The 20,697-nt window shown below is 32.5% G+C and overlaps 1 long non-coding RNA gene across 8 annotated transcripts; it reads right to left on the bottom strand.

Moving 5' to 3' along the window:
• Window positions 1-1,501: 1,501 nt before the first annotated feature.
• On the bottom strand, window positions 1,502-20,028 carry LOC145795506 (uncharacterized). Of its 8 annotated transcripts, none has more exons than XR_014336559.1 (9): window positions 19,427-19,944; window positions 19,071-19,245; window positions 18,731-18,916; window positions 16,242-16,309; window positions 15,940-16,147; window positions 14,055-14,184; window positions 10,778-10,825; window positions 8,886-8,964; window positions 1,502-2,712 (listed from the first exon to the last, which is right to left on the bottom strand). It is a non-coding gene; the product is annotated as an uncharacterized LOC145795506 (long non-coding RNA). The 8 variants fall into 8 exon arrangements; XR_014336563.1 differs by having other exon boundaries at window positions 18,731-18,811; window positions 19,427-19,941; XR_014336561.1 differs by lacking the exon at window positions 10,778-10,825 and having other exon boundaries at window positions 1,503-2,712; window positions 19,427-19,943.
• Window positions 20,029-20,697: the final 669 nt, after the last annotated feature.

Genomic DNA, 20,697 nt, shown 5'->3' with positions numbered 1-20,697 from the left:
TGTTTGTCATTGTACCCACCTTAGTCCCTATATTATTTGTCTTTTCTTATTTTTGGTCCAATTTGCTAACTTCTGAGGGTAACTGTAGAATTTTAAAAATTAACTTTCCTACTTTGATCACTTATAAAACTTTGTTTTCCCACTTCAAAATAGATAGGTCACAGCAAGCGGTAAATGGAAATGTTCTACGATGGAGGATTGCATGTTGAGGTGGTCTATAGCATAGGTTTTCGTACAAATGAAGGTGAACTTGACCCTTGCTGCATTTTCCGTCACAACAGTATGACATATGTTACAATTTGGACCAAAGTGAAAAGAATATAATAGTTTGGTCATTTTCGTACAAATGAAGGTGAACTTGACCCATGCCGCATTTTCTGTCACAAAAGTATAACATTTGTTACAATTTGGACCAAAGTGAAAAGAATATAATAGTTTGAAGACCAAGTGAGAAAGTGTTCATAGGTAAGCGGGGTGAAGGTGTAATTTACCATTTTACAAAATGTAAACCATGCCCTAGTCTGTGAAGAAATTGTTGATGTAATTAATATCATAATAATTAATATTTATTATTAGAAAATATGCTAACATAATTTAATATGAAGATTTAATAATTTTAATAAAGGTAAAAGAGGAAATATCATTTTGCCTCTCATACTATCACCAAAAATTAAGTTAACCTTTGTTATTTTAATAATATTAATTTTACACTTAGTTTATTTGATTTTGGATTAATTTTACCCCCGCTGTTAGCCTCTATTTGTAATCCAACGAAAGTTGCTGACATGGCAATGAAATTTGAAATTTGAAATTTCATTTTACCCTCCAAACTATCTATAAAATATCAATTAGACCTCCAAACTTCATTTTATTCAGAGAACTAATTGATATTTTGGGTGCCACTTGAACAACTTCTATTTTATCATAGACTGTAATTGATGGTGGAGTAAAATTGATGCAAAATCAAATAGTTTAGATATAAAGTAGATATTATTAAGAGCAATGGTTGGATTGTTTTTTGAGTTTTAGTTTGAGAGAAAAATGATATTTTTTGAAAGTGAAATTTCAATAAAATTTCAATAAAAAAAAAATAGTTTTGAGGAAAATAAAAAATAAAAAAAAAGATTCATAAATTTGCATAATTATTTGACCTCACCAAATTAAAAAAGGTGGATTACCTTGAGCCCCCATAATTTGGATTTGAGGGCACTGTTTGGGCCCGTGGGGCCCATCACAGGTTCTATTTCGAATCAAAACCATTTATTTTGTTGGGTATTTTGTATATTTCATTAACACAAAAAGATAGAGGAATCTGATAATCATAACATATTCAATTTATGATGTTTGCCACCAAAACATGAACAAAATTGGTGTTTTTAAATGTAATCATCAATTTTTGTAATGACAAACGCGATAATTTGAAAAGATTATGATTATTTAATCGACCTAATTTTTTTGTGAATAAAATACACAAAAAATTACTGATTATCGAAACGGGATTAGTGGTGCCCCCCAAAAGGTCCAAACAATACAGTTCAATCCAGATTGTGGACTGGAGACAGTCCACCTCCATTAAAATAGTCATATATTTTGTTTTCAAAAAAATAATTTAAAACTTCCTAAAACTCCACACAGTCATAGAGTGTTTCCAAAAAAATAAATTAAAACTTGCCAAAAACTCAACACATGCTTAATTTGGCCACCCAAAAACTCCCACACAAACACATGTTTTGGAGTTTTGGCACAACAGTCTTGTCTCTCACGTTGCTGGTCTCATATTCTCTCACCTTGCCAGTCTCATATTCTCTTTGTATCGGCCACTGTTTGATCCCATGACAGAGCTACTGCTGCCACCACAACTATTAGCCAACACCTTCATGCTGTGGAGACCTAGGGTATGTTTGCTTTTATTGTTGATATTGTTTAAGTTTGTTTGAGTCTAGGGTTTGATGTATTTTTTTTTGGAGACTTAGTTGTTTTTGATGAGTTAAATATGATGAAATACTCATGTTTTTGTTCATATTGTATATACAATACCCATTCGAATAAGAAAATTTTGAACTTCAAAATCTTCTACTATCACTTTCTTTCTTTTCTCAATAATAGGTAGGTTAGAGTTTTAAATTTCTGTGTCATTGAGAAGTGAAAGGAATTTCAGATTGTGCAGTAAAAAAAAAACAGGGGAAGACAGAAAAAAAAAAAAAAAAAATCCACACAAAAGACGGGAATAACAGGGAAGCAAAATAAGCCTAATTTCTGCTACGATAGTCATTGATTATAGTCTTACCCCATCTTGTCAAATCTGTCATAGTATAACTACAAACTCTCAACTCAAGAAATAGTGAAACCACAATATTTTCCTAATTTTTAGCACCAAAATAGAAAAATTCTTGCGCTCCACTAATCAGTAGACTTTAAAAATAGAATAAAAAAATAAAAAATAAAAAATGCTACGAAGGGAGAGACTAGTTTACACCAAAACAAAACCAGAAATTGAGACCTCATTGTCGCTGGAATAGTTATTTTTTAAATTTTATTTATGATATTCATTAATCTGTACAATCCTTGAATTGGAAGAGAATGATTTGGGGTTCAAAAATGAGAGCAAGAGAGGACCTCAGTAAAGGGGGGTGATTGGGAAATTTGGTTAATTGCTTATTGTAATGGGGGTTGAAATGGATGACTCTTTGCTTCTGTGATTTCTCTCTGTCTCTGCAATATGTAAGTAATTAAATGAGTTAACTCAATATATTTCAATTCAAGGGTTATATATTCGAACAGTCTACATATTCAATCAGGAATAAAAATCCACACAATTTATTGATGTAATATCACCAAAAGAAAGACTAAAACCTAACAACAAACAACAAGAATTCAGCCAATAACATCATCGAGCTGACTCATCACATCATTCCGAAACAGAAGCAACCTATACAGCATCAACAACCAACCCTAGGATCGTAAACAGACCTTCAATCTATGGTTTTCTTGTTGCATTCTTTGGATTTTGTGTGTTTATTTGTTTGCCTCATTTTTAATTTTTTTTTTATAATCAATGTGTAGCTGAACGGTTTGTGTTTATTATTATTCTTCTTTTGGTATGTATACTTTTCTTGCACTTACTAACTTGATTTAATTTTGTCTCATGATTATTTCACCTTTGCTTATGTAGATAATATATAACAATACACAATGAGCGAAGGAAGCAACAAACCTTGCATACACAAACAATTTACACCGGCATTCTTCTTCTACAAGTATTATTTCTTCACGCTATTTAATGTATAATTTTAATTACATGTTTTATGTTGGCTTTAAATATTAGCCCTTTTTATCCATTTGGGAGAACCTGTAGCCAAGATGAAAACAAAATCATGCAAGAAGCACAAATAAAAGTTACCGACACAGTTTGCACATTGCCTACCTACCACATATTGATTTCATATTTTATGTTGTCTTTATCTTTTATGTTCTACTTGCATCACTTATATTTACTTTTGAGGCAATGTAGATGAAGAAGGACATAGGACATCAATGGAGAACCCGATAGAAGGAGGACAAGGAGTACAAAGAGATGGACAGGTGGACTGTTCATAAGCAAGCCAAGTTGAAAGGTCCCCTTCCCACAAAACCAAGAAAGATGAAATACAAAGAGAGCAACAATTTATTGTTTTAGTATGACATATTTCACACATTGTAATAACATGTTTGAATTTTCATTTTCTCACATAAATTGATTCACACACTATTGTTAAGTTATTATTGAAAGTGTCTTTCTTATATTATTCTAATACTCACTATATTCTTTTTCAGTGCATTTCCAAATGCGAATTTCCTTGAGATCAATTGTTAAAATAATAAAAAGATTGAGCATGGAACAACATGATGCCGTTACTAGTAGTGGGTTAGGGGGCTCTTGAATCTCAAATGTACAAAGCTTGATCATGACCTCTGTGAAAGGTTGGTTCAGAAATTTGATCCCAAAACTTGTTCCTTGAATGTTCATGGGCGACGACTCCTCTTTACGAAACTAGATGTTCACAAGTTATTGGGCATTCTTGCCGAATGCAAAACCATAGAACTAAAAAAAATTTCACAAGCATTTCCCAAGCTATTTGAAGAACTTGGAGTTGTCCAAGGAGCTATCAAATTGAATGCTTTGAAAGAGTATTTGACCAAAACAGAGGGAGGTGGAGAGGAATTTACGAGGATATTTGCCCTATACATATTAGGTGCCTTCTTATGCCCAACCACAAAGGATGTTGTTAAACAATCCTTCACTCACCTCGTTTGGAATGTGGATGGCATGAAGGATTATAATTGGGCGAAGTTCACTCTTCAATTCTTTGTTCGTGGTTTATGCAAGTACAATTCCAAAAGTCACTCACAACCAAATATGGATGCTTATTTCTTATAATGGTATACTTCTAACCAATTACAAATTGTTTTGATAGAAAGACTTGATTTCAATGCCTTTTTCATTACATAGTACATGTTAAATTCATACATTTTTGTGATGCAGTTGTTTTACTTTGATCGTGTTGCTCCTAGTGATTGTCATGTTGCTCGTGCTCGCTCGATCCCTTGCTTAGCTGCTTGGGGTGATGCAGAAATAGAGGAGACACTAAAACTATTCCAAAATTCAGGAGTTTACCAAAATGAGGAGGTCATCCTTAGCGTATCCTTTCATTTATGTTTGGTTTTTGTTTGTTATTTTTCATGTTGAAATGGAAAACTAAATTGTTTATGACGTGTCTGTAAATAGGTTGATGTTAATTTTGTTGTTGACGAGCAAATGCAACCATCAGTACAAAGCGAGGGAATGAAAAATATCAATGATATTTAGATTTCAAGAATTGAGACAAATGTTTGTGACACGAAAAGTGTTTTGGAAGAACTAGTTGTTATTGTTAAAAGTGGAATAGCTAATTCTTCCATTCTGAAGATCATGGAAAAATGTGAGCCACTACAAATGTCAAAACAACAAGAAGTGGAGCATGACCACTGTAAATGTAAAGCTGGCATAGTTGCACCTGGAGTTGTGGTAGAATCTACAATTATACCTATAGTTGAACATGTCACCCCTGTACTCATGCCAAAACCTAATGTTGTGGCTGAATCTACGGTTGCACCTACAGTTGAACATGTGACCCATATACTCCTACCAAAACCTAATGTTGTGGTAGCATCGGAAAACATGGAGGAAAATAGAATTCCGCTCACACCATCCGTCTAGAAATTGGATGCCCATCTTGATGAGCAAACCAAACAAGCAAAGAACAAAAGGAAGGTAAGATTGAACAACAACCAAAGAAAGAAAATCCCAAAACTCCAACTTATTGATGAATCTAGTTCATCCACTGGTCCATATGGCGGTCCTTGCACTCGACATTCGGATGAGGGGGTGAACATACAGTCACCTTTTACAGCCATTGCTGGTAAGAAGAGGAAAGTCAATCAGAAAGTAGCAACCAAGACAAAGCTTCGTTTAGATGAAGCAGATTCGTCTCTCGATACAAAGGAGGATAAGTTTGATCAGGTAAGTCATGTACATAATATATGTGTTATACAATGTTGCTCTTCTTATAAATACATTTCAGGATTTTTCATTATTTATTGTTCGTTGTAATTTGTTTGAGTTTGAACTTACTTGGAGAACAACTTGGCGTCAATTTTGATGCATCTGCTACTACCGTCTATGTTACACGGACTCTTCAATATAAATTAAATACCCGTGTCGGACACCCGACACTTGGACAAGAGTATGGGATATGTGTCGGATAATTTTAATTGGACACTTCTTATATAATTGTATTTAACACTATTATTATATGAACATCTTGTTGTATAATTGCTATAAATGCCTTTTTGACACTGTAAATTACTTATAGAACCATTTTATCTCGCATACTTGATTAAAAATATAAAAAAAATGACATTTTTTTGCCGAGTCCACGTATCCTTAAATTTGTGGTTTGATGAGTCTGACCTCTAGATACATACCCACACGACACCCATACCCGAGTCCATGTAACGTAGACTACCGTTGAGGTTATTACTAATTTCGTTATTGTTCTTGATCTCCAATCCCCTTATTTTAATGCATTCTACAAAGTTTGACAATTTGTTGTTTGTGTTCAGTTATATTCACAAGTCATCCACTACACGAATCGTGAGGCCATGTCCTTTATCTGCTGAGGAACAAATTGTGAAGGCTTAGGCCTTGTTTGGTTTGCTTTTGAGAAACAAATTTTGGGGAAAAATTTTCAAAATTTTGTTTGGTTTAGTGATTTTGGAAACACATTAATCAATCACTTTTTCTCTCTCCTCTCTCCTTCTCAATCACTTTTTCTCTCACACACATCCACTCAATTACAATAAAACATCAAATCATCCCAAACTCCCATACTACAAAACTATTCTCAAAATATACAACCAAACAAACTAAAAAAATTTCTAAACTTTCTCCCCAAAATCTTTTTTGAAAATTTATCTCCCAAAACCAAACCAAACACACCCTTATTGTTTCGATAAGGATTTGGAAAGAAGGTAATAGAGTAGGAACAAATTCTCCTTATCGACATTGTACTTGAAAAAAAAATAATGGATCTGCATCTAGTTTAATTGATAAGTATCCTACGGCACCCTCTGCATCCCCTTCTACGAGTTGTACTTTGTGCTCAGCTTGGAATTGATTGTGCAAATCTCTATGAATGAAGCCCACCTTCTCATAACCCCCTGATTGGTGGACCATAAAATCCATGATCTGACTCGTTTTCATACCCGCATTGCGCATGGCCATTGCTTGAGCATGGTCTGCACTTGTTACAAACCTATGCAACCAAAGAAAAGGGACGCAATGGGGTGCTACCAAGGGATGGTTGTGTTCCCCTACAAAGTGGGTCACAACATATTTTCTGTCTTGTCATAAAGCACACAAAATGTGGCACTACAAAAAAGTCTAGTTTCTGCCCTAGGAGTTCTTACCCATTCCACACATTGCAAGTATTTCTTTTCTCTTACACCTTCCTTGAACAAACCCATTTCCTACCCTCTACAAATTTGTTGTCTCCACTAATTATTTTTCTACTTCTTCGTACGCTAAAAGCGATGACCTTAGTGTATGCAAAGCATCATCCCCTGAATTGAATTTTATTTGCAAAACACCTTCCTTAGTAAGCATTCGTAAACTATCATAGGTTTGGGAAGCTAACCCTTCTTTCACATCGACAACATCATCCTTGCCATCCGGAGCAAATTGATCATCAATTTCACTATTGACCTCTTTATGCCTACTACTTTCAGGTTCATCCATCGTGTCTACACTCGTAAGTACCTTATTAGCAATTAAAACCAAACAAATCAACAAAAAAGCACACCTGCCATTGCCTTGCTATAAATTAAAATCAAACAAATAAATAAAAGAGCACACCCGCCAATATTGTGCTATCAATTATTAATTCTTAAAAGAAAATGAACAAATAAGCACAACCAATGCTCGACTATCAATTATATGCCAATAATAAAAAACAACGCCTGTAAGTACCCTACTATCAATTAAATTAAATAAATAAACAAAAAAGCACACCCGCCAGTGCCCTCTTATAAATTAAAATCAAACAAATAAATAAGCACACCCACCAGTGCCCTGCTATCAATTCAAAGCAAATAAATTCAAAAACACAGAAGCAAGTACCCTACTATCAATTAAAATGAAACAAACAAATAAAATAGCACACCCGCCAGTGCCCATATTCCAAAAAAAAAAAAAAAAAAAGACAGCACACCCACAAGTATCCTACTATCAATTAAAATAAACAAATAAATAAAAAAGCACACCCGCCAGTGCCCTACTATAAATTAAAATCAAACAAATAAATAAGCACACCCACCAATGTCCTGCTATCAATTCAAAGCAAATATATTCAAAAACACAGAAGCAAGTACCCTACTATCAATTAAAATGAAACAAATAAATAAAATAGCACACTCGCCAATGCCCTGCTATTAATTAAAATCAAACAAATAAATAAGCACACCCGCCAGTGCCCTGCTATCAATTCAAAGCAAATAAATTAAAAAACACAGAACCAATTACCCTACTATCAATTAAAATGAAACAAATAAATAAAATAGCACACCCGCCAATGCCCTGCTATCAATTCAAAGCAAATAAATTGAAAAACACAGAAGCAAGTACCCTACTATCAATTAAAATGAAACAAACAAATAAATAAAATAGCACACCCGCCAGTGCCCTGCTATTAATTAAAATCAAACAAATAAATAAGCACACTCGCCAGTGCCCTGTTATCAGTTCAAAGCAAATAAATTGAAAAACACAAAAGCAAGTACCCTACTATCAATTAAAATCAAACAAATAAATAAAATAGCACACCCGCCAGTACCCTACTATTAATTAAAATCCAACAAATAAATAAGCACACTCACCAGTGCCCTGCTATCAATTCAAAGTAAATAAATTGAAAAACACATATGCAAGTACCCTACTATCAATTAAAATGAAACAAATAAATAAAATAGCACACCCGCCAGTGCCCTGCTATTAATTAAAATCAAACAAATAAATAAGCACACCGGCCAGTGCCCTGCTATCAATTAAAATAAACAAATAAATAAAAAAGCACACCCGCCAGTGCCCTGCTATAAATTAAAATCAAACAAATAAATAAGCACACCCGCCAGTGTCCTGCTATCAATTCAAAGAAAATAAATTAAAAAACACAGAAGCAAGTACCCTACCATCAATTAAAATGAAACAAATAAATACTATCAATTAAAATAAACAAATAAAAAATTAATAAAAAAAACACACCCGCCAGTACCCTGCTATTAATTAAAAGCAAATGAATTAAAAAGCACACCTGCTAATGCAACCGCTAGGGAGGAAGAGATGGAAGAGGTATAGCTTTACTTTTACGTTAAGATGGAGAAATTGAGGACCTATGACAAACAAAAATAGAACATCGAAATAGAGTTAGTAAAGAAGACAATGCTCAAGGAAAGTAATGATTATGGGGAGAAAAGAAAGAATCTATGTACGAAAAATATTATTTTGCACATCTTATGACATTAACAAACTGCGTAAGCAATAACAGAGATGAAAGTCTACTACCTTTGTTCAAAGTATCAATACCCATTACATAAATAAACATGTAAACAAATGTACCACAACCAACCATTTGACCACTTGAAAAAAAATAAAAATAAAAATATCTACAAAAAAAAAAAATATATTTGATTGGATGAACTATTGGATTATTCGATAGATCATTTTTTGGTTAATTTCCTAGTAGTTTCCTGTGTCACAGGTGAAGCTGAGTAACTTCTAAATGGATGGACTATTGGATTGTTACTTTGAAAACTTCAAATCCGGCCTATTGAACTATTGGACTACTGGATTTGGATTATTGTTATTGGATTTTCTGATCTTGATAGAACCTTTATGTTGTGTCTGGATCATGGATATGAGTAGAGATTTGAAAAGGAAATGAAAAAATGTGGGTGAAATGTCAATGAACTATAATTACATTCAACACACCTTTTCACTTTCCTTTTCCAAATCCATAGCTAAATCCATAATTCAAACATAACATTAAGGAAATATGATGGTTTCATCATCATAGAAATCAAAGCACATTCACATAATTTTCTTCTTCTTTTGTGCTAGTTTACTATTTTCCAAAAAAAATTAAAAGAAAATAAAAATGTGGGAGTGTATTTTCCAAATAATTTGAGCCAACATCAGTCCATATGTCATAGTTACATGAAGTTATATATCATAAAGTGAGTAATTATAAATGATAGCAACTATGGATTTGGTTATAATTCTTGATTAATTATAAATGACAGCAACTAGGACTCACTTTGCTAATTTAGGCCTTGCTTGGAAACAAGCTTTTTTAGTAACTTTTTGACTTTTTTGCTAAAATATGATGTAAAAAAAACTAGTATATTTTGGATATTTTTTGGTTTTTTACGTGCAAAAAGTAGAGAGAGAAGAAAATCTTTGACTTTTAGTATAAGTTATTGGCTTTTTAATTTTTTTACTAACTTTTTAACTTTTAGACTAAAAAAGTCACTTGCCAAACAAGGCCTTCATAAAAGGATTTTTTTGGTTAAGTGGGGAAAGAAATTATTTTTCAAAAACACACTCGTTCGTGTGGTTGGTAGACAGCATTAAAGTGTGAACAAGAAAGTCACGTGTGTTTTGGTCTTTATGGTCTTCAAGTTCATATTCACTGTTTGGGGTGAATATTTATTTTCACTGACTTTCACCATCTAATATTGACAAACAAGAAAGAATAAGCTTTGTACATCTTGGAGATTTTGCATGATAGAAAATAAGTTGGAAGTCTTTGTCAAAGAACAAGGTAAACAGATATAACACAAATTGAATTGGAATTTGAATTTGAATATACAATCTTCACCACCATAGCAATTACAAGCTTGTTTTTCTAGCCAAGATGAACTATAAAAGCCGACACCAGTAGTTTAGCGGTATAGGGTTAGACCCTAAGATGAACTGTAAACCTAGACATCTTAGTTTGACTCTCATTAGTGTCTCTCGGGCTTAACCCATACCCGCGGTTTACCAGTGATTGCAGGTATCAAAAGTTCACTCCATAAGGGTGGGTCAAATGTGGCCTTGCCTTTAAATTGCGTTGTCTAAATCTTAGTGTTGAAAAAATGGACCATCATATCAGAAACCACCCTATGAATAAATGGAATATAACTCAAACTGCACCTGAAATACCTTAAAAATGGTTAAATAAGCAGCATGGATATAACAGCAGAACTAGCCCTGTTACAAAAGCTCAGACAAAACAAAATTTTCAAATGATAATTGGTTAAACATTACACGCTGAAGTTAAACTATGAAAAGAAGAGTGCATGAAGAAAAAAGCAAGAATTATAAACCCAAATTATACAATGCAGAACATGCTACAGTTTCTAGGATGTTAAGTTTATCATTGTAGCAAATTTATTATTATTTTATCAACATCCTAATGCTCTTTAAAGGGTTTTTCTATGAGGTAAATTTGGATTTAAGAGTCGCACTCGTCCAATCACTTAGTGGAAGAGGAAGTGATCAAGCGATGACAACCAGGAGATGGGCTTGGAAGCAGCCATCCTTTGAAGAAAGCGTAATAGCTCACTGGTCTAGCTTCATGGCACCAAAAATGTATCAGGGCTCAAGTGATTCACTGAAGGGGCGAGACCTAGAAAGCTATGTTTTCAAGTGTCAGTAGCGGGGATGTTCTGTCAATTGGGGAAGGTTATTGGTGACAACACCTGGAGATGAGGATGCTATTGTGCCTAAAACTAAAACAGATTCCGATTCCCTGCCCTTCCAATGGATATGGGATCACAAGTACAATTTTGGGAATCTCATCCGCAAATTGCAGAATGAGGAGCATCTTAGGCAACCTGCTCCTGAATAGGTGGAGCATATCGTGTCAATATTGGATTCACATCTGCTAATCCAAACACAAATTTACATTATACACAATCACAATCATTCACAATTATTTACCCTAATTCATGCCATTTTTGACAATACTAAATGGTGGAACAAGTGGATGATCTCATAAAAAAATGTTCATTTGCTATGTGATGTTGCTAGGCATGTTCTATTGCCTACCTTGCTAGCCATATCAGCAAAAGATGCATTACCTCCATGTTCACTGTTAATACATATTTTTGTATTTTCAAACAATGTCACAATCAATTTAAAAGGCTGTTGAGGCTTATGGATTAAGACTCACTTCGAAGATCAAGGAAAGCAGCTTACAACCAAACCTTGAGGCGTAAAAAACCAAATGATCGAGCCCAAGAAGCAAGGCTCTCATAAAAGACAAGCATCACATTTAGAATGATCTTATGCCTACAATGCATGCTTCTCAACCTAGCCCAATGCAAGCAACCTATACCGATCATCACAAACAAACTTTTACCTATCAGTCTTGCTAGTTTATTTCAACACATTAAGATACACAACTTCTACAAATCACACCACTAGTTACAGTTATCACTATTTTTTACTTCTTTGCACGGTCAGTTAGAAGTTCAAATCATAACAACTTGGTAGTTAAAATAAATTTCTATGAACTTTGCACAAATAATTTGCTCCTCAAACATAGAATCCCAAAAATAGTTGAAAGACATTGGTGTCCTCATATAGTTTTAAAAATCTCATCATTTCATAACTTTTATTCTATTGTTAATACCTTGTAGATTTTCTAATTTAGGCCTTAGTCCTATCAAATTTTGGCATTTCATCGTCTCCAAGGTAACTCATAAACCATTTTAGAGCATCTCCAACGTTTCACCAATTTTTTCCACTAATTTGATTTCAAATTTGAGTAAAAAAACTTGATTTTATATGAACTACTCAAATCCTTTCATTAAAATCTTTTTAAAAATCTTCCTCTTATCCAAAATTTCCTTTTCCATCAAATTTGATCAAGAAAACCCATCTCCAATGCTTCATTTTTTTTTTCATTTTCATCAAATTCAAATTTACTTGATTGGTTCTCAATTTGATGACAAAAATAACTCTCCCTTAATGAGATTTGATGAAAGAATTGGAGATAATTTTTTAACACTTTCGAAGAAAAAAAACAGAAATAACTAAATGGGTATTCAACTAAGTCACAGTCAAGGTTGTTAAAATAGGGATCCTACGTTGGATCGTTGGAGGTGTTTATAGGATCAGATCGAGAATCGTAAGATCCTACCGAAAGAGACAAATTACATAATAATTTAATTTGAATAAATATTTCTTAAAAAGTATACACAAAATAAGCCTATAATCTATTAAAAAGAAATGAAGATATTGTGAAAAATATAATACTGCATGTAAAATGTACATATAATAATATATAATAGAAAACTCAATGGTAAAAGTTTTGTATTTCATCAAAAAAGAAGGTGAAGAAGAAGAATTCTATAACAAAATCTTCACAATCTACAATAATGCATAAAAAGTGAAGAAAAAATATTTAACAAAGTTAGATATGAAAATAGATTAAGAACTCAAAAGAACAGCTTAATCGAATGATAAGGTTTGTCGTTAGCATCCCTAGTGGAGTGGATTCGAGTCACAAAAATAAGCTCTCCAAAAATTGGGATAAAGTTGCAATCATCTTACCTTCCTTAGACTCCACTAAAGCTAAGTTTGTTTTTTCAATTAGTTAATTTTCTTAAATTACCGCAATATTTGAATGTTTGTTTCCTAGTTTGTTTTTGTTAGTCTATTTGATTCAATACTACTTAATTTTTATTATTTATTTTGATCACATAAATTGGTATTTAAACAACAAACATAAAATTTAAAATAAAATATGTCATACAATACAAAACAAGGCTTGTAAATTGAATCGGATAGGATCGGATTCGGATCGGGATTCCACGATCCTATAAGATCCCATTACCAAAATCAAAGGATCCTACCTATAAGGAATTTTTTACACAATCCAGATCGATTGTACTCAAATGGATCGTAAGATCGTAGGATCGTAAGATCTGGATCGGGATTCTGATAATCATGGTCACAGTAACATCAAAATATCCATTCGTTTCTCACTTTCCACAATTCCTAGAAAATTGCTAAAGGTAATACATCCCAAACTACTGTAATTTCTTTCTCATAGGAAAATCAAGCCACCACAAGAGTAATTGTTAGAAACATAAACAGATTTCAAAAAACAAATAAAAAATTATAGTCTCATATCAGTTACATGAGTACAAAATTCAATTACCCACACATCAGATTTCACACACTCAAGCCAAATTTCAAGTATATATATAATATATATATATATGGAATCAAAACAACTACCAAAACAAACAAACATAAAAAACCTAAACCTATTCAAATCATATTTTCCTAATTTTATAAACCAACCTAGTGAGTTCACATAGGTGAAAGGTGCAGTTTCGAAGAAAGGGATTTCAGTCTAGGGTTTTATAGAATGGAGATGGAGAAAGGGAGAGAAACAAGTTGCAGAGAGAGAGAGAGAGAGAGATACCTTGAGGCAAAGTCGAGGGCACGTTGTGTTCGCAGGATAGTCTTCGAGGGTGAAGAAGAGCTTCGGAGTCGTATCTAAAGAGAGCTCCGGAGTCGTGTCTGAAGAGGGCAAAGAGGAGCTTCGGAGTCGCCTAAAAAAGAAGGGTTTGGGGAAAACAAAGTCAAGAGGGTTTGTGGAACATACAACAATCAGTAAAGAAAATTGTAACCAGTTGAAAAGGAATTCAATATTTCTAATCAAATTATTTAATGGTTGATATTAATTTGTAAATATCTAATGGTTTAAAATAAATGTGTACATGATGTGCACTATTTAATCAGGTGCACATCTTAACAGCTCCCTATATCTAATGTGTAAGAGTTAAAGAAAATGAGTTATTTGGTTCTCAAAAAAAAAAGAAAATGAGTTGCACAAGACATTTTAATTAATAAAAATTATGGGTGTTTGGTTTGTGTTTTAAGATAAATTTTCAAAAAAAAATTTGGAGAGAGTTTAGAAATATTTTTGATTTGTTTGGTTGTATATTTTGAAAATAGTTTTGGAGTTTGGGAGTTTAGGATGATTTGATATTTTGTTCAAGTTGAGTAAACGTGTGTGAGAGAAAAAGTGATTGAGAATGAGAAGAGAAAAAAATGATTGATTGATGTATAGGAGAGAGCAAGTGATCTTGGAAAATTTTTTAAAAAAATTTGAACCAAATAAAATTTTGAAAATTTTTCTCAAAAATTGTATCTTGCGATACAAACCAAACAAGCCCTATATGTCTACAGCCTCTTTTGGGAAGTGGGTTAAAAGTCACTTCCCAGTTTTTGTCATATCATCTCTCACATTTTTTATACATTTTTTCAAAAAAAAAATAAAAAAATAAAAAGGTCAACTTTTAACCATCTTCCCAAAACAACCCTACGTATATTGAAGATGCCTAATGTAGACCATGATGACTCCACAGGTTGAGACTAGCCAAAAAAAAGTTTTTTTTTTTTGCCGGCTAAAACGTGCGGGACACATCTTGGACCAATAGCATTCACATGAGCAAATATTTAAGTGGGGTATTTGCATTAAAATATATAAATTTCACTTATGTTCAATGAGAAAATTTAATAAAAAATAAGCTTATATAAAATATTTTCCTTAATCAATTTGTTTTCTTGTTGACAACTAAGAGATATTTTTCTTTTGTCTCTTTGTTTTTCTTTGGTCAAGCAAAACAACTCCAGAATTACAAATAAATAAATTCGTTCGTGAATAGATTCGAGTTTGGTAAGAGTTTGTTTAAACTCGATTTGTTAAATTATTTTTTTTGCATTCGAATTAGAGCTCGTTAAATTTTTAATAAACAAGCCCAAACATACTTAAACTTAGCTTGTAAACTCGGCTCATTAGCTGCTCATTTAACATTTATTATTTATACATTAAATAATGTAAAAGTATGTATAAAAAATAAGATAAATATGTTATTTATATATTTAAAAATATAAATGTAAATAATAATTAACTATAGATAGTACATTTATATAATAGTGGTGGTAGATATTATTATTTTGCTAAAATATTAACTTTTTTTTAGTATGTTTATATATATTGTATATATAATTGTATAATCAAAATTTTAATTGTAACTTTAGTCTCATACACAAGTATAAATTTATAAAAATTTTGACTCGTTAAGTCTCATGAACAAACTCGAGTTCGGTTCGTTGAATTTTTATTGAGTTCGAGTTCAAGCTCGAACTCGTTAAAATTTTAATAAACAAGCTCAAACATACAAAAACTCGGCTCGACTCGGCTCAGCTCATTGTAACCCTAACTCTAGGTGAACCAATCACGGATCGATGAAACGTAGTTGAATTTGAGCATTACACCAATTTTCAAACTCACTACTCACCTTTTAATCAAAACTCTAAAGTTCAGAGTTCATAGCAAGATGGCAGAGAGTGCAATGCTCCATCTACTAGCCAACTTCGCACCCTTCCTTCAACAAGAGGCCAATTTGTTGACCGGAGTTCGAGAAGAAATCCAATAATACATCAGAGATGAATTCAATTGCATGAGTGCATTCTTGAGAGTCGCTGATGCCATGAAAAAGAACGATCCTGCACTCAAAAGTATGGGTCACGCAAGTACGAGAAGCTGATAGAAATGTGGGATGTGTTACATCATGAAAGGAGAAAGAAGCCATGGAAAGACCTTTTACTAGCATCTGTTGAATCACACCAGAGGTCGAAACAGTTGGGCAGTTAACTATCACTTGAAATCTGAATGAAAAATATTTGGGGTTATCTACACAAAGACCTCTAAATTATTGAGAAATATCATTTTGATTCCATAAACTATAAAAGCATACAAATGGACCCTTAAACTATTAAAAAATATCACTTTACCTCTTAAACTATAAAAGTGTACAGATGGGCCTCCTAAACTATTGGTATGTTTTACTTTGACCCCTTCTGCTAGGGGATCTAATTGGTACATTTTTATAGTTTTAGCGGTCAATTTGTACGCTTTTATAGTTTAAGAGGCAAAATGATACTTCTCAATAGTTTAAGTATCTATTTGTATGCTTTTATAATTTAAAGGATCAAAATAATACTTTTTAATAATTGAAGAGGTCTTTATGTAATTAAAATATTTTTGTTATTAAAAGGTAATTAAAGTAACGACATTTTACATTTATTAAAGGTAAATTACAAAAGCCCCTTAAATTCTAACTCATTTGTAATTTGTCCATTTGCTTAACAGTTACTTTTTTCAAAAGTATTATCTTATTATAATTAATATTTTTTGTTAAAATTTTACCAAAAATTTACAGAAAATCAGATCATGAGTAAAGGACATGACATATTTATTAAATTTCTAGAACAATAATACCTATTATTGATTATTTTAGGATAATAATATTCTTACATGATGATTTCATTTGCACTTTGTCTCTCTTATCTTAGTAGTAAAGTGTAAACACGATCACCAAATAAGGGCGTTATTGTCCAGAAAATTTAGGGGTTGTTTGCGATATCCTAAATAAGTACACTTTTTGACTTTTTGGACTAAAAAGTTGAGAAAAAAAATATGATTGTTTGGGATAGCTTTTTGACTTTTTATCAAAAAATGTATATTAAAAAATTGTATAATTTAGTGTATAGGAGAAGGGAGAGAAGAATAGGCAGTACACTGGGGCAGAGCAATGGGCAGACCAGCATATAGGATATGCTTGCCTCCTTTTCGGGCATTGAATTGAACGGTAATTTTCGACCCATGAGGGCCTATCACGAGTCTCGTTTTGGTAATCAGAACCATTCAATATGTAAAACTCGTCGAGTACTATATATTTATAAAAAATCACGTTGAACGGATATCGATAGTTATCTGATCGGATTAGTTTTTTGTCAACCGTTAACTATAACACCATCCATTTTCTTATACAAAACTAATTTGATCATGTAATTAGCGATATCCAATCAACGTGATTTTTTACAAGCATATAGTACTCGACGAGTTCTACATATTGAACGGTTTAGATTATCAAAACGGGACCCGTGATGGGCCCCACGGGCTAAACAGCCCCTTCCTTAAGCTTGCCTCCGCCTATGTAATTTGTTCTCACCAAAGTCAGGTAAAGGCAACTCACGTCAGAGTGAGTTGTACCTTTTTTGTGTAAAAATAATTTTTTTATAATTTTTTTTTGTGAATAGTGATTACTTTTTAACTTTTTTAGTAACTTTTTGACTTTTTATCTTTTTTTCAAGATGTCAAACTAGGCCTTAATAAATGTGTTATGTGTTTTAAACATAATCTGATTTTCTATAAATTCCTAATAAAATCCTAACAATAATGGTAGTACATAGAAAAGTATAAACAAAAGCGTATGAAAAAAATGAATTTGTGTTGTGTTTTGTTCATTTTTAAGTGTGCATATTTGTGTGTGAGTCTTTTTCTCGTGCATGCAACATTGCTCTTATGTCTAACACTTTTACATAGAACCTTGTAAATGATTCAAGTTGAACTTACTAAACAGGTTGTGCAAGTTTGACTTGAAAACTTAATGAACTTCGTTTTTTTACATTTCGAGTTGATCTCAAACTAAATTTAATCAAATCAATCATGAGGCGAAAAACAAAAAATGATTTAATGCTATTGACACAGAATTTCAACAGTCCCATTCACCAGTAAGGCTAATACCAAGTTCCATTCCCATACTAAAATAGTTAATACAGTGATAACAATAAAATCAAAGTTCCTAAATTAACCACAATAATTGAATTAATCAAAACCAGCTACAGTATCAAGGACTCTGCACCAACTAGGTTGCTATCTATCTGATATAAATTCTCAAGTCTAAATTTTCCTTTTGAAATGTCATCTTCTATAAATTCTCAAGCATCATCTGAATTTGAGCACAGCTCAAGTGAATGTACTTCCAGGTTCTAGAGGGAGGTTTGGCATTCGAGCTTATGGAGAAGCATTGAATGCCCGGTTGAGCTAACCCTAACTTAATAACCCACTAACATCAAACTTAGTGCTCCAAAAAAAAGAAATCTAAGCATCATCTTGTAGCTGATTATCTAGATGTAAATAACATAAAATCAGAATTTCAATAGCTTTCTTTTCTCTCCTCTTATTTATCTATTTTATTCTGCACAACAAAAAGAACAATAGTAGAGTGTTAAGGCAATAGAAACCTTGATTTCGGATGTGGCTGTGACTTCAACATATGACATGGACTCCAAAAGCCTCAAGAACAATGAAATTTCCAAATTGTGCTATAAACAGCAATGAAATTAACATTACTCCCCATGTGTATTGTGGTAGCAAATTTACAGACAACATTAACCTACATCGACTGATCATGTTGGAATCTTTCAAACCTTCACATCAGAAAAGATATACAGAAAAATCAATAATACACAAACCTAGTATTATACAAAGCAGTGGCATAAAAACTCCAAAACAGGACAACCAAATCAGAAGATGTTTTAGCAACTCTTAGGCCTGGAGTATTTTGGGGGAAGAGATGGGCACCTTTCATTCATATGCAGGTATGGATCCATTGTATTGTATCCTTGTAGTTCGATCCGATACTTCCCTCAAATTTGGCAGAAAGGGAGCTTCACGATGTCCGCGCCATTGCACCACTTTGGCAGGCGGTTTGAATTGTTTTCAAAGAACTTGAGAGTGTTATAAGCATATCTTTTATCTGCAGTTTGGACAAGATAAATTAACAAAGCAATAATATGTAAAATTCCTGACCTGGGTTTTACATCCACACAACAATCAATTTCAGTTGAACATCCATATATTACTTACCCATACAGTTCAAGATTATTTGGGTGATAGTAAAATGAAGATAAATTACATAAATAGTCCCTAAAGTATACCATTGATTTCATTTTGGTCTATAATCTTCAATTTGTATCGATTGCATCCCTGAGAGAGAGAGAGAGAGAGAGAGCCCAAATTAATCGGGCGAGAACAATCGTTGCCACTTCTTCTTCTTCAATGGAAAACCCAAGACTTTCTTCGATTTCGATGAAGCTTCATTCTGACTATTCCCTTGATTTCGTCATTGGGGTTTAGGGTTTTGGAGGTGAAAGAAAATGGAGGGTCGTAGGTATCTTCGTTTGGGGATTGAGATTGGGTTAAAAAACTAGAGATAGAGAGAGAGGAATGTGGGATAGGTTACACGATGAAAGGAGATGAATGAGTGTTTAGGGTTTGATGTTTTGAAAGATGCCATGGAAAGACCTTTTTACTAGCATCTGTGTGAATCACACCATGGCGCAAAACAGTTCTGCAGTTAACTATTAACTATCGCTTGAAATCTGAATCAAAAATATTTTTGTATTAAAAGGTCATTAGAGTAACGACATTTTGCGTTCATTTCTTGATGCTGCGTTTAGTAGGGAATGTGAGCAAGAATTTGAAAAGGAAAAATAATATAAGTGGAAGGAAAATTTACCCATAAGTATTAGTTTCTGAAAAGTTGAACCATTTAGTCTTAAAAGTTTTTTTATGCTCCATTTAGTCCCATTTGCACATTATGCTCCATTTAGTCCTATTTGCACATCAATCTAATGTTCGAAACATTAATCTGATGTTTGGAATCTAATGTTCGAAATATTAATTTGATGTTCGAAATCTAATGTTCGAAACATTAATCTGATATTTGAAACATTGTAATGGGACCTTTCAATCTATAAGAAAACTTTTAGAACTAAACAGTGTATAAGTTATTAATTTGGGATTTTTTGGTGCATCCCCCTAAGTGGAATTGGATAGAATATATTTATATTTTATTTATTTTTATAATTCTTTTTTTAAAATTATTTTTTTAATTTTTTAACCAAACACAACATAACGGTAAATTACTAAAACCCTTCAAATTCTAACTCTTTTGTAATTTCTCCATTTGAACTTTAAAATTTAATAGTTAATCTTTTTAAAGTATTATTTTATTGTAATTAATATTTTTAAATTTATAAAAAATCATATCATGTGTAAATGACATGACATATTTATTGAATTTTTAAAATAATAATATCTATGACACAAAGAGTTCTTTTAATAAATAAATAAATAAATTTAGATTATTATATTTTTTTGAGTTTTGTACAATGATAATTAGAATTTGGGACAGTAAGTTCCTCCA

The sequence above is a fragment of the Camellia sinensis genome, chromosome 7, assembly GCF_055761805.1.
Source record: "Camellia sinensis isolate YWXY chromosome 7, ASM5576180v1, whole genome shotgun sequence".
Taxonomy (NCBI): Eukaryota; Viridiplantae; Streptophyta; class Magnoliopsida; order Ericales; family Theaceae; genus Camellia; species Camellia sinensis.
This window is presented reverse-complemented; position numbering and strand designations above follow the sequence as displayed.